We start from the raw sequence: 14,404 nt of genomic DNA on the forward strand, positions 1-14,404 counted from the left end.
ATCACCTCCAACAATTTATTCCAGATTTATCTATATTTTGGCAATGGACAAGCTGGATTAGACTTTTGGAAAGTAACTGAAATCATGGTGATCCAAATATGTAACAAATAAATTGCATTCATTAACAGCAAGTATCGAATATCATTCTATCCTTTTATAGGGCACCTTTGAATTATTCCTTGTAAAATGAGAAAGTATGCAAGATTTGCCCAACCTTAAATCTAGTGACAAAAGTTTGGACAGTATAAGGCAGCACATTTTAAAGTGTGGTCTGGAAAACCCTGGTGGTCCACAAAATCTTTACAGGGTTCAAGCATTCTTCATTATAATGCTAACAAGGTGTTTATTTTTCGGATCATTCCCTCACAAGTATAGAGTTTTTCAGAGACTTCATGGTATGTGGTAATTTCAGTGAACTGGGGGGGTTTGAGAATCAAGCTTACTTTTATTAAACCAGACATTAAATAGATATGCAAGAAGTAAAGCAAGAAAGCTAGCTGATCTGTGTGGTAATGGATTGGACACATGAGCATGAAGCTATGGTTGGCTTAATATGTAGACACAGATGGTTACAAATACAAACATTTATAAATATGTGAATACACACTGACCAGTATACACATATATAATTCTCTGCTATGTCAGCAGAGAGGACCTAGAAGCAATCACACACTCTTAACAACAAGCACACATAGCACCCAGATCTTGGTTTCTCCTACCATTCTCCAATACATGAGCCAAGGCTTATTGTAAAAAAGGCTGATTCTAGGACTGGGGCAAAAAGTGTTCCAGTGACTTTCTTTACCTTAGGTTTTGAGTATTGACAGCCTTTGAGCAAAGATGAAATAAAACCAGGGGTGATCAAGAGGTCAACTATGGCTTTAGTTACCTAGACAAAGGGGTGCAATGAAAAGTTATTGGCAAAAACAAACACACAAGGTTTTTGATGTAAACTGGCCTGATTCTTAAAGTATCAATGATATAATTTTGTCTGAAAAAGGCAGTTGGTCCAGAGATTAAGAGTGTCAAATTGTGTCTGTCTAATACATACTCTATTTGTTTATCAGTGAATTAATTGAGTCAACAAATTGGTGGGTGCTTATGCATGCCAAGCTTTGTTTTTAAATGTTGTTAACATTATGAGGCTTAATTCATATCCTCAAGCATCTCAAAAATCTAAAGAGAAAAATTGAAACATTATTATTCTTCAATGCATATATTACCTGGCTTAATCTTTGTAATTTTTATTAACATTGGCAAATCATCTATTAAGAGACATATTTTTTTCACAATTAACATCCCTAAAATCAAAATAGTCCAGACAATAAATGATGTCTTAGTAGGGTGTCATAGTTTATTTGGCCATACTTTATCTCTCCTTGGTGTCACATAAAATAATAATTCTTTTTTAAAATATATTTTTATTGATTTCAGAGTGGAAGGAAGAGGGAAAGATAGAAACATCAGTGGTAAGAGGGAATCATTGATTGGCTGTTTCCTGCACACCACATACTGGGGATGGAGCTCATAACCCATGTGCCCTTGACCAGAATCAAACCCGGGACCCTTCAGTTCCCAGGCTGATGCCCTATCCACTGAGCCAAACTGGCTATGGCAAAATAATGATTCATTTTAAAATCAATGGTATTTTAGGTTAGATGAAGTTAAATATATGCATCTTTGGAATCCATTTTTTTTTATTTAAAAATGAATAGTCTAAAAATGCATAGTAATTTCTCATTCAGCTATTGACTATGAGGAAGTTGGTGGATAGGCTCAGATCTGTAATACCTTGACCTTAGCTTCCCACCATTGCCACCTAATGTCCAACATCAGTGATTCCAGAAAGGGACAAATACCTCCATGATTTTGCTTGGGTCACTGGGTTCTTCCAAGATTTTAATGCTCAGTGTTCTACCAAATGAGGTCTGGGAACCTTAATAACTGGAAAGCCAAAGTTAGTATTTACGATAATTACAATAATTATAATAATGGAAATTGGTACTTTTTGAGAAACTAGTAAACTAGTCAATATGCTAGGCTTAGCTACTGAAATTTTTTGGTTTATTTATACAACATTGTAAAATAACTATTATTGATGCCCTTGATTGATAAATAAGTGAACTGAGGCATAAAACGTGTAACTGAGTGAATAGGAGAGCAGTATTCACAGCCACACCTCTGCTCCTTCACACTGCAGGATATGTCTTCCCAGAAACTTACAGGGGAAAACACAAATTCAAGCAATAAAATAAAGGAACCATCAGAAAATAATGAACTATTAGACTATGTTCTCCACGAGGGAATTTCTAGCATGTATTATTCAGTCAATAATTCCTCTTGATTTAAAAACTGGATTGAATTAATAGTGTGGAGATGAAGGGTGGATCCAAGTGACACCGTAGGGTTAACCACCAGTAGAAATCTATCCAAGTGGAAAACTAATAGAAATAAACCTGTGGTCAATGAAGTAGACATGTCCCTTAGGGCTGCCAAGAAAGATGTCTCAACTCTGAGTGCTCTAATGGAGAAAGTAGACAAAGGGTAAGGAGCCGCCAACAAAGCTCATTACCTTATGTATGTCCTCAAAAGCCCTTTGCTTTTTGATCTTTCTGTGATTTGAGAGAAAGAATTTTCACTGAGATGGCATGATATTGAAGGAAGAAAACTCAAAGTAAACTATTTGTTTTACCTGGCAGAGTGTCAAATAGAAATTCTAAATAACTTGCCCGTCTTTGGTTAACATATACTTTTTTAAAAAAACCTTAATGCAATAAAAGACACAGTGGGACATCTTATGTTGTTATTGGTCAAATATATATGAATTTATTGTTTTCTTTTTCTTTTAAGGTATGTTATTGTTGTTTGGGTTTGAAAAGAAAACCATGAAGCTCTTGATATTTGAAACTGCTAAAAATAGCCAGTTTTTTCCTGCCAGATGACAGAAAGGTCATATTTGTGACGCAAACCTTATGATTACATGCAATTCAAACTTCACAAATGGAAGGGTCATTGTAATCAGTGATAAACTTTTATTCATGTAAAAATGTAGACTAATATGTCAGGTTGTTCTCCCCAATATTTTTCAAACAAATTGTTAAATATATTGGATTTTGACAGACAAAATGTTGAGATTTCGGCAGGAGGAATACTTTATGTTATTGGTTAGCATATGTAGTCACTTGCCAGTAAAAACAAGAAAAAAATGAAATTATGAGTGTTTAAACATTAAATGTATTTTTTACTCATGAAGCCATTACTTTTTACAAAAGATCCCCCAGTAAAACTATTTATGTACTTGATTTCCAACATAAAGAAACCATAAAGGATTTCTAAAGATTTAAGAAATGTCTAGACTCCAACTGGGCTGAAAGTAAATTATTTTTAGGTTTCATTTAAATATCTGAATTTACTCTGAAATGCATTGTCATGGAAGAAAGTTATTATACCTAATAATATATCTATTTATTTCAGTGTTTATTCACTATAACTTCATATACATAAAATGCAATCTATATAGTGAAACATTATAGCATTCTGCAGAATGTCAAAACAAAATTCTTCAAGAATAGTTTTTTACAGAAAGCCTGAGATTTTACATGGTCCTGTGTTAAGACAATGAGTGTATGTTTTTTACATTCCCATGTAAAAGTGATATATTTTCTTGTTGATATATTTTGAGAACTCATTTCCCAAATCAATTGCTGCATACAAAGTGTCAGAAGCTGTGTGGATCATTCCAGTAGTGATATCTAGTATGGCAATTGCCATTGACTAGCATTTTATAGGTTTATGGTGGTCTACCATCATTCATTATAATCAATCTAGTTTTTGCAGAAGATGTGTGGGTGACTTTAACTGAGAAATGGTGGAGATCATCATCTGTGCATTTATTAAGATTTCGGTAACTCCTTCTGCAATTTTATATTATTTTAACCAAGGGTTGGGAGGCTCTTATAATAAAAAAAAAAAAAAAAAAAGAACAAGTATAAGTTTTCTGTCAGTTGAAAAATATATGCACTTAGGGATGAGGGAAATAAATATAGGAGAGACTGGACTCACTCAGTATGAAATTAATTATGAAAACCCTTTAATATGTAATCTATTTCTCCTGGGGAAGAACTCTATTTCTATACTTGGGTTGCATTGAGATATGACTCTTGTTATTGATCTGGAGTCAATGAGGGATGACCAAAATGTATTTTGAGGAGGGCAAGCATTATTCCTTAGGAAAGTCCTTTGCAGGACATTCAGGCAAGGGAAAGCTACTCTTCCCTAGAAAGAAGTAAAAGCTGCTTCTCTTGGTCAAGAAGATCCTGGGAATCTGTCAGTTGAAGATTTTCAGAATTCTCTAGTGAAACACCTTTTTCTCAGGTCTCAGAATAACACAACTTTTTTTATTAGGGTCACACAGGATACAAGGTTAATATAAAACAATCCATTATATTTCTTTATGTGTCAACTAGAGGCCCTATGCATGAAGATTCATGCAAGAATAGGCCTTGCTTCCCCTGGCTGCCGGCACCGGTTTCCCCCCGCCCCCGGCACCCAGGACCCAGGCCTTCGCTCTGGCTGCCACCTCCCGCCTTTGCTCCAGGCTGGCCACCGCCATCTTTGTCACATTAATTTGCATATTCCTTCCTTATTGTCTGTGGATGTTGCCATCTTTGTCATGAAGTGATGGTCAATTTGCATATTCCGTCTTTATTAGATAGGATAAGCTATTGAAAATTAAAATTAAAACTGTAATTTATAAATTGCCAAAGAACATAAAATACTTAGATATACATGTAAAAAGCTGTGTGAGATCTGTATGCTGAAAATTGCAAAACACTGATGAAAGATCAAAGAACTAATTCAAAAGAGATATATCATGTTTAATTATTGAAAGACTCAATATCTTCAAGATGCCAATTATCTCCAAATTGCATTATAGATACAATGCAATTTCAACCAAAATCTTATTTTTGTTAAAAATAGAAACTGACACAGTGATTCTAATGCAGAAGGAAAAAGAACTAGAATTATCAACACAATTTTGTAAAACAAAACAAACTTGGAGAACTTATTTTAACCGATTTTAAGCCATAAAACCACAGTAATAAAGATTGTATTATATTGGTAAAAGAGAGACAAAAACGAAAGGAACAGATTTTAATTCTAGAAATACACCAACACATGTATGGTCATTTGATTTTTGTCAAAGACAGGTCAATGGAGAAAGGATCATTTGATATGTTAATGGTTTTCTTGTTTTTCAACAAATGGCACCAGATCAGCTGGTCATCCATTTGCAAAACTCAAATTTTGACCATAATTTGTACCACGTATAAAAATTAAATCAAAATTGGTTATAGATCTAAATATAAAACCTCAAACTATAAAACTTTAATAAGAAAACATTATAACCATGCAAGGATTTCTTAGATACAAAATCAAGGAATTTTTGATAAAGAAAAAGAAAATGACACAATGGAACTCATTAAGATGAATTCTTCTCTTTAAAAGACACTGTAAGAGGATAAAAAGACAAGCTACAGAGTGGGACAAATGTTTTCAAAATACATATCTGATAAATTCATGTAGCCTACATACTATTTCGTTCCTCTTATATGACATTCTATAAAGACAAAATGCATAGGTTACAGAAAACAGATTAGTGCTTGTCTTAGGCTGGCATCTCCCAGAAGGGTTGGTTACCAAGGACAATGGGACAATTTGGGGGCTGATAATAATTTTCTATAGTTTTTATATTGGTTACAAGACTCTATGCATTTTTCACAACTCGAAGAATCAAACTCTAATGAGCACAGTCCCCACAGCCCCACCAGAGTCCCCAAGTCCTTTCAGCCCAGCTAGGGGGCGGCAGTCACATGATGCAGCCAGACCTGCCCTTAGCCCCCCAGCTGCCCAGGGCCAGCCTGAGGTGCAGGCAAGCCTTGGATGGTGGCTGCCCAGCCGCCCAGGGAGAGCCTGAGGTGTAGGTAAGTCTCGGATAGTGGCTGCCCTGCTGCCCAGGGCCACCCGAGGTTCAGATAACCAGGGCTGGCTGAGGCTTACGCTGCTGGCAGTGGCAGCAGCAGAGGTGTGATGGGGGCATGGCCTTTCCCTGATCGCCGGGTCGCCTCCCGCCCCTGAGGGCTCCCAGACTGTGAGAGGGGGCAGGCTGGGCTGAGGGACACCCCCTCCAGTGCCTGAATTGTCATGTACCGGGCCTCTAGTAAGAGATATAAATTATGTATATAAAATATTATACACGTGCAATGTTGAGCATCTTTTTATATACTATTAGCCATTTGTATGTCTTCTTTGGAAAAATGTCTATTAAGGTCTTCTGCTCTTTTTTATTAATTGGATTTTTTTGGGTTTTTGTTTTTGCTATTGATTGTATGACCTCTTTATATATTTTGGGTATTAACCCCTTGTAATGTGAATAACATTAATAAATTATACTTGAGATATCTTTGAGAAAGTTTTGTATTAATTCTGCTTCATAAAAGAAATGTAACCCTATTTCCTTAGGCATAAAGAATTAAGATCCAAAACAGGACCAACATTGAAAAAAGACTGGTACAGGGAATCACATTCTAGTTAGAGAACTATACATATCAAGTAGGAGAGAAAAAGCGTGATTTTTATAAATCTCTCAGATTGCTTAGACTTACATTTTGTTTTGAAGAGAATCATTGATTGGCTGCCTCCTGCACGCCTCACATTGGGGATCAAGCCCACAACTTGGAATTGATGTGCCCTAATCGGAAATTGAATCATGACCTCCTGGTTCATAGGTCGACGCTCAACCACTGAGCCACCCTGGCTGGGCTACATTTTGTTTTGAAAATGTGCAATTCACTAGAAGTGTTATTGAAGGTTTGTTCTTTCTTTTAACTGTAAATCAATCATCCTTGAAAGTTAGAGCTCATTTTAACATTGATGACATTTCATTTTAAAATACTAACTTGCAAATTATGTTTTTCTCAAAATATCCTTTCTGGGGATATTCTATTTTCCTGTTATCTCCTTCATTAGAAGATTAGTGATATTTGAAGGTCACATTTGCAGGACATGGAGCAGATCATGGAATACATTTGCATTTGAACTGGTGAACTACCACCTATGCAGGTGATAAAAAGACAGCAGATTAATAAAAACATCTTCACAAATCTAAAAAAGATATAGAAATGGAAAAGAAAATGTCAGATTGACATTTACATCTTCAGTTTGAATATTTTTAATTATCCTTCACTTCTCATAAGCTGTCATTTTATATTTCTAATCATTATATCTCAATACAAAAGGTATAAATCTGTTCTTCCATAATATCTATTCTATCATTTATTTATCTTCTGAAAGGAATTTGTTTGTAAATAGATGTGTTGGATCTCAAATTTATTGCTTAAAGAACATACTATCATGTTTTCTTTTCTTTTAAAAAGTATGTTTTTATTGATTTCAGAGAGAGGAAAGGAGAGTGGGAGAGAGAGAGAAACATCCATTGGCTGCCTTCTGCACACTCCCTACTGGGGATGGAGCCTACAACTGGGGCACGTGCCCTGACTGAGAATTGAACTGTGACCTCCTGGTTCATAGGATGATGCTCTACTACTGCACCACAACAGCTGGGCAATCATGTTTTCTTTTTGATATGTAATATACCATTTTAAACAAAAAATTCTGAATTTTTATGTGTTTAAAAATGTGAAGACTTTATAATAAAGAAAACCCATAAACTGTATTCAGACTTCTTTTTTTCAATCTATAAGATAACTTTAAGAAATTATATTTTCATATTGTGGTCTCTAAAGTAACAAAAATATGAATTAAATTTGTTATTTGCAGCTATAGTAGTAGAGCACTTATACCCTATTTATGAGATGATACCAGATCAAGGCTTTTAAAAATAATTTGATATGTTTTAATATATTTTTAAATTTCTTTATTGATTAAGGTATCACATATTTGTCCTCATCCCCCCATTCCCATCCCAAACCCCTCCCCACGCATGCCCCCACCCTTCTGTTGTCCATGACCACTGGTTAGGCTTATATGCATGCAAGTCCTTTGGTTGATCTCTCCCCCTTACCCCCTCCCTCCCCTACCTTCCCTCTGAGGTTTGACAGTCTGATCGATGCTGCCCTGTCTCCGGGTCTGTTTTTGTTCATCAGTTTATGTTGTTCATTATTTCCCCCAGATGAGTGAGATCATGTGATACTAGTAATACACTTATAAGAACCAAAGATGAGACAAGCAGTAATGGTTATGCTGAGAGGCAAATGAATCAGTCTGTAGTGAGTTTCTTTCTGGGCCAACATGTAATGAACCTAAAGCAGTCATATTTTAGTGCAAAAAATTAAAATTTAAAAGCTATCAAGACTACATTATAAAATTTCCAAAAGCCTCCTAATATTTAAATCAAAAAAGGGGGGATAGTAGAAGAATATCATGTAAGGAAAAATATCCTGTTTTAATATTTTGATAATTTAAAATATTTTACATAATTAACCTATGTGAGGCAAAAAAACAACAACACAACAATAACAAAACAACTCATGAAATTTCAAGGAGTTCACAAATCCACTATATTATTTGGACCTTCAAAAACTCCCTGTTAGTAATTGATAGATACAGTGGAGTGAAATCAGTTAAGGACACCAATGGCCTGCACCAACAATTAACTTGATCTAATTGACCTTTGAATATTCTATACAGCAACAGCATAGAATATTCCATTACCAAGTTGTAATAGAATATTCACTAGGAAAGGTCACATTATGGAACATAAAACATACCTTAAAATTTTTAAAGAACAAAAATCAAAGTACATTATAAGATCTCAAGAGAATTAAACTAGAAATATGTTATAGAAGGTGAAAGGTGGAAGTCAGTGGTGCGCACAGGCAGGCTAAATAGCCACCTCAGACAGTTATTAAGAAAAATTGAATTTATTTAAGGAAAGGGGGTTGGGGGATAGGATACCCAAAGGGAAGAACTACACAACAATGAGCCAAAGGGTATTGGGTTCACTATGGCAGCAAAAATATACTTAGAACAGTAGAACAAGGAAGGGCATAGAAGCATCAACAGGAAAGTCTATGCTGGGCTTCTTTGGCTCACTGAGAAGTCAGAAAAGGGGGGCCTTGGAGACAGGTTCAGGGGGTTAGCCTGGGACAACCTACCACTGCCCTTTACTCCCCTGGTTGCAAGTCTTGTGGGGTCCCTTAGAGAAAAGAAGGGGGAAGGGAATGGGGCTGGTGTGCTCCTCTGGGAGAGAGCTTGCACTGGGTCCTTCATTCTGAGAGTACTCACCTCCTTCTTGAAGGTGGAAACCTTAGGGGAGATCTCAGGTGAGTGTCTCAATAAAATATTCATCAGCTTTCCAGGTTTGCTCTTTCAGGGTCCTGGTCTCCACTGATTGTTTGGTGCCAGGGCAGGGGTCATTAGTCAATGTAACTGGTCCTGAGGCAGTCACAGAATCACTTGTCTGGTTTTGCTGCTTTTCTGGGTCTGGAGTTGAAATACAACTGAGGCCTAGATGTTATCTTAAGGGAGGACAAGGTCAGGGGATCTAAACTGCCTTACCAGGATATGAAAGTTCAGGGGTCCCAATCACATGACCAGTGATATGCTAGGGGAGGATAGGTTACCCTGGGGATGAGGTTCTCATTTTCACGGTTTTGCCTCTTGCTAGGCATCCAGGGCTTTCTGCTCTGGTGAGTTTCTCTTCCTGGCCCATCGTCCTTGCTCTGCTCATGTCTGTGAGGATAGCTGGAAGATCTCCATATGTTTAGCAAATAAGCAATATATTTTTATGTAACTCACAAGTCAAAGAAGAAATTACAAAAGAAATTTGAAAAATATTTTGAATTAAATGAAAACACAGCTTATCAAAATGTGTGGGATGCAGTTAAGTCAGTTTTTAGAAGAAAATGTATAATATGGAGTGTATGTATTAGAAAATATAAAAAGTTCTAAAAATTGATAACCTAAGTTTACACTTTAAGAAGTTAAAAAATGAAGAGAAAATTAAGACTAAAGAAGGAAAAAATAAAAGTTAGGTGGAAAACAAGAAAATAAAAACCAGGAAAACAACAGATAAAACTAAAAGTTAGTTCTTTGAAAAGATCAATAACATTAATACATCTCTAGCCAAGCTAGTTGAGGAAAAAAAGGGCACAAATTACCCATATCAGAAATGAAAGAAGGGTAATTACTACTGATTCCATGAACATTAAAATGACAATAAAGGAATACTATTAACAACTCTCTACCTTAAAAGACACAAAGATAAATAGACACCTGGAATAGCTACAGTAAGCAAGATTGTGTTGTATTGATAAAAGAATACACACATAGATATATAGAAAAGAACTAAAAGTCCAGAAATAGACCCATACAAATATAGTAAACTGTTTTTTATTTTCCCAAAAGGCACAAAGATAATTAAATGGAGAATCATTACTAGAATGTTGGAAATTCATATGTGAAAAATTGAATCTAAACATAGAACTTACACCTTACACAAAAATAAACACAAAATTGATCATATATCTAAATGCAAAACTAAGAAAATTTAGGGAAAAAATGGACAAAAGCCCATATTACCTTGGTTTTGGTGATGAGTTAAGTACAACACCCAAAGTACAATCCATGAAAGAAAAAAAATATACTGGGGCTTTGTAAAATTGGAAATTTCTGCTCTGTGAAAGATACTGGTAATAGAATGAATAATCATACCTTCAATAGGTGAATATATAAATAACCCGTGATACATTCACACAGTGGAATACTATGCAATGATAAGAATGAGCTATCAAGCCATGTACTAATATAGATAAATCTTATGTTTGTTTTCATTGATTTTAGAGATAAAGGAAATGAGAGAGAGAGAGAGAGAGAGAGAGAGAGAGAGAGAGAGAGAGAGAGAGAGAGACAGCAATATGAGATAAACGTTGATCATTACCTCCCATATTTGCCCTGACTGGGATAGAACCCACAACCTAGGTATGTGCCCTGAATCAGAATCAAACCTACAACCTTTTGCTGCATAAGACTATGCTCCAACCAACTGAGCCACCCAGCCAGGACTAGATATACCTTAAATGCATATTGCGAAGTGAAAGAAGCCAGTCTGCTATATGATTCACTTTACATGATATATTGGGAAAAGTAAACTCTGTAGATAGTAACAGATCAGTGGTTGCCAAGGGGTTCAGTGTTAAGAGTAGTGTTGAATAAGTAAAGTACAAGGGATCTTTTTATAAGAACTATAAAATACTATGTGTGGTTATAGTAGCACATAACACTAGGCATTTGTCAAAACCCATAGAGCTTTATAGCATGAAGTGAACCTTAACATATGCAAAATTAAAAAAAAATAATCATCTAGGAGGTCAGAGAATTCCAGCATGGAATGCAGACTCTGACAAAATAATCTAATTTTAACATAAATATATGAAATAGACTCATTGAAGGAGATGGGGGGAAAAGCTTTGACCTAAGTAACTTTGACAAGGAGTCTAGAGTACAAGACTGAAGACAGAGAGATATCTACATAAACATTTTTGCTGTAGTTTATAAATGTGTTTCCCATGGGGGAACATGTTAACAATATATGAAACCACTGTATATGTATACTGGAACTGAACATTTAAGTAAATGAATAAGAGAGCTAGGTTTTCTCACTGATGCTGTGAGGGTTTAGATTAGAAAGGTGAGAAGGCTACAGTGATTCATTCAGTGATAGAGTTGAAGATATGAGTATGAAGCTATGCTTAACTTAAAATAGATATGATGATGGCATAAAGAAACATTTACACATATTTTATTACACAGATTAATATATATCCATATATTTCTTTGCTCTGTCAGTTGGGAAATGATATTTCGGTAGCAATAAGGAGACCTAGCAACTACACTCCAGAAGTGTGCCTACACATAATAACTTACTTTTAAAAAGTATAGTATGGAAAGGAAAATAAAGAGTAACTTTATTGTGGGGAAAACACTACCTTAGCCAGGTGATCAAGGTCAGTGTCAACAGTGATAGGTTTTGGGAAATAGTGAGTTTTCCCAAATAGCAAGTAAGAATTGTACAAAGCAAATTCCTAATTTGTTGGAACTTTTAAAATGTTGCAATGTTAAAAGTAATTGCTATGTGCAAAAATCAATAAAGTAAATTTAAAGATCATCAGTTCAACTCTCTTATTTTATAGATGATCAAACAGACCAGTGGGGTTAATTGAAGTCATGCAGTTCATCCAGTGAGTTAGTTATTAGCTGATCTGGGAATAGAACCTGTATGTTCAAGCTCATCTGTCTTTGCATTACTCCATTGCCAGACTAAAACAAATACTTCTATCCATCTGTTCTTTTCATACAAATTTTAAAAATCTTTCCTATCTACAAAGCCATTTCCTTCAATATACAGCAAAACTTCTTAAAGTCATCTGTGCCAGTTATCTCCCAGCCAGGGTGAACAAAGCCCAGAGCTTTCACTTACATTTACTTTTATCATAATAAAAAATTAAAGTTCTCAAACATTTTTCCAACAGAGTAATCTGAGCAATCAATTTCATTTCACTTTCAAAATTGGTCCAGTTTGGACAATAGTTATATGGTCCACATATAACTTGTGTATATGTATATGTAAACACTAGAGGCCCAGTGCACAAATTGGTGCACTGGTAGGGGTCGTGGCCTGCAGGGATTGGCCCACTGTGGGAGCACCACTCATCCCAGGCAGCTCCTGTATTGAGCTTCTGCCCCCTGGTGGTCAGTGCACGTCATAGTGACTGGTCAACCGGCCATTATGCCGTTTAGTCACTGGGCTTTTATATATATACTAGAGGCCCATTGCACAAAGATTTGTGCAATAGGCCTTCCTTCCCCTGGCTGCCGACACCAGTTTTCCTCTGGCACCCGGGACCCAGGCCTTCGCTCTGGCCGCCGCCTTCCATCTTCATTCCGGCCAGTCTTCAGTGTTCACTCTGCCCGGAGCCTTCAGTCTTCCCCGTTCTGGCGGGAGCGCCGCTCCTGTAGCTGCCTCCTCCCCCCGCCCTCCTCCTTATAGCAGGCGTCACGCCCTGCCCGGCCACTCCGCGCCTGCACATGCAAATTAACCTGCCATCTTTGTTGGGTTAATTTGCATAGTCACTCCTGATTCACTGGTGGACATCATGGAGGTATGGTCAATTTACATATTTCTCTTTTATTAGTGTGGACTAGTAGATAACCTGATGAACAATGGGAGTTTGACAATCCAGAAGGATCCACTCCATCACTATTTCTCAGCTGATTATTTTAATTACACATTACTATTAACTATACTTCAAACATAGAAAGTGTCTGAAAAATATTACTGCAAACAATCTTTAGATTATATTTATTATTGTAAGGAAAGCAAGCAGAAACAATAGAAAATAACAGAGGTGATACTTTCAACCCTAAAAATCCTACAGCTATTTTTCAGCTCCATTTTATCATGAAAGCTGTGAATAAATCACTTATAGAAATTATTAAAAAGATTTCTTGAAATATGAATTTATATCCATTATCATTAATTTTAAACCTTGATCTAGGAATCTATATTAACTATTTAAGGTATAAACCATCCTGATTAGCAAGATATTTAACATTTAAAAATAAAGACTTAACTTCCAATTGTTTTTGCAACAATGTTTAGTAAGTCAATGCTTAATCCAAGTACTTTATAACATACCATTAAATATTAATAGCTTTATTAAATTTTAGAATAGTAATGATAGTAACATTTTGAACACAGTATGTTCAAGGGGATATTTGAATATATAACATATATTATTTCATTTGGTCTTTAAAACAACTCTATGGAGTACTTATAATTATTATCCACCTTTTAGTTGATGATTAAACTGAATCACAAATATTTGAAGTAATTTTTCCAAGGTCACACAGCTATTCTTGGTTGCAGGCAGTCTGGAAGATTTTTGAAAATTATATTATCAGAGTAGTATATTAATATAACTTATATAAAAGCTTTATAAATGTAAAGCATTTTAGATTGATCCTGTTTTCATTATGTAGAAATAAAAAATAAGAACCATCTCTATACTTAGAGTTTAATCTTCAGATTTATCTGCAGAAATATGAAATATTCATATATAAATTTTCTCATGCAGCATAGTTTGTAATGGCAACATTTGGAAATAACCCAAATGTCCATCATTTGAGGATTAGTTAAAATTATGGGGTGTGGGGCAGGGAAGACAGCTATACAAGAGAATTAGGACAATTTCTGTTATTTTATTAAGTGATGAAAAGAAAGATACAAAACAATGTGTATAATAGACTGTCCTTTTTTAAAAACAATGGGCAATAATCTATATTTACATGTATATTCACAAAGGCACTCTGGAATAAAAAAAGG

This window comes from Plecotus auritus (genome assembly GCF_963455305.1).
Source record: "Plecotus auritus genome assembly, chromosome: 4".
Taxonomy (NCBI): domain Eukaryota; kingdom Metazoa; phylum Chordata; class Mammalia; order Chiroptera; family Vespertilionidae; genus Plecotus; species Plecotus auritus.